This window comes from Cynoglossus semilaevis, chromosome 15, assembly GCF_000523025.1.
Source record: "Cynoglossus semilaevis isolate Cse_v1.0 chromosome 15, Cse_v1.0, whole genome shotgun sequence".
NCBI classification, from domain to species: domain Eukaryota; kingdom Metazoa; phylum Chordata; class Actinopteri; order Pleuronectiformes; family Cynoglossidae; genus Cynoglossus; species Cynoglossus semilaevis.
In genome coordinates this window covers 19,921,064-19,922,627 of record NC_024321.1, presented here as the reverse complement: position 1 = coordinate 19,922,627, position 1,564 = coordinate 19,921,064, and positions in this window count along the sequence as shown.

The window sequence follows — 1,564 nt, the reverse complement described above, 5'->3', positions numbered from 1 at the left end:
CACCTACCGCTTACTGGGTATTACTGCCAATTGATCTATCCTCACTGTGTGTGTGTGTGTGTGTGTGTGTGTGTGTGTGAGCTCGGTCCATTTCCATCACCAACAGCAGACTGTGATTTGCAGCGTCCAGTGTTTTAATGCAGCTCCGATTTAAAAACTAACCAGATTCATCTTGTAAACATCAATATCTCCTACACCATCATTTTCTCCATCGATCCACACACACATGATTTGTGACAAACACTGTGTGACAATCAATAAGCATCCAGTGGATGGCAGTGAGGAGAAATGAACTGGTGACATGAAGGGTGTTGACGTCCACACCATGAGGTAAGAAGGGTGAACTGCAGCTGTGCCAGGGATTAGAACCAACAACACATGTTGTGTAATTCATACTTCAGTTGATCAACGATGTCAACGGCTTGGAAAGAAGACGGAGGAGACGAGCTGGAGGTCGTCTCGTTTACAGCGTCACCTCCTCCAACAATCACACAGTCACAGCTTTGTGGTGTGTGTGTGGGTGTGTGTGTGTGTGTGTTTGTGAGGTTGGAGAAGATGGTGAACGACAATAAGTCGGTTTGTTGGTAAAACAGTTTTGTTTGTGGGAGTCAACTTTAATGGAGGAGAGGTGAGGTTGGGGGGGATAAGAAAGGGGTGTGTGTGTGTGTGTGTGTGTGTGTGTGCAGGTCAGTATAATGCAGCAGCATTAAGCCCCGCCCCCAGCTGGATGTCGTCCTCACTCTGGGCTAACCTCTGTCTACGGAGGGGCAACAGGGTCAATCTGCTGTTTTACCAACAGGAAAGTGATTCTCCGCAGCTGTCAGCATCCATCAGGCTCAATCACATACTCACAGCCACAAACACACACAGGTCAGCCACTCAGCCGTGCACACACAGCCATGAAACCGCAGGCTCAGTGCGGTCGGCCACTCAAAAAGCAGTAAAGTCCAGAAAATGGCGTGCGGCTGAAAGAGCGTGGTCTCGATTGGATGGAGCTCTGTTTTCCCACTGCCGTTTATTTCCTTTGTCCATGTTCGTACGTCTTCTATTCCTTCTTCTCCTCTGGAGGTTTTTACTCCATCTAGAGGCTGAGGCTGCGTTAGCCTCGTCACTCAGCTGTCCAGCAGCAGTCCAGTCTGTGGGAAACCTCTGTAAGATCTGGGCTGCACATCTTCACAGAAGGAGAGTCAGAGAGTTAGAGACAAGGCAGTCCAGTCTGTGGGAAACCTCTGTATACACACACACACACACACACACATATATACATACACAAACATATATATATACACATATACATACACACATATATACACACACATATATACATACATGTGGTCTGTATGTTTTTTTTTCCTAAAGGGATCAATTATCTGTGTGTGTGTGTGTGTGTGTGTGTGTGTGTTCAGTGATTTAGATGTTCAACCCTATATTTCTGCTGCCATCTTCATTGTTTTATCTGGCGGCGTCTCACACACCCTCAGCCGACAGGCTAACAGATAGTATTTTAAATCATATTAGCTCCATTACAAACTCCTTTATTGTCTGTCTCCGTCCGTCAGCCGCC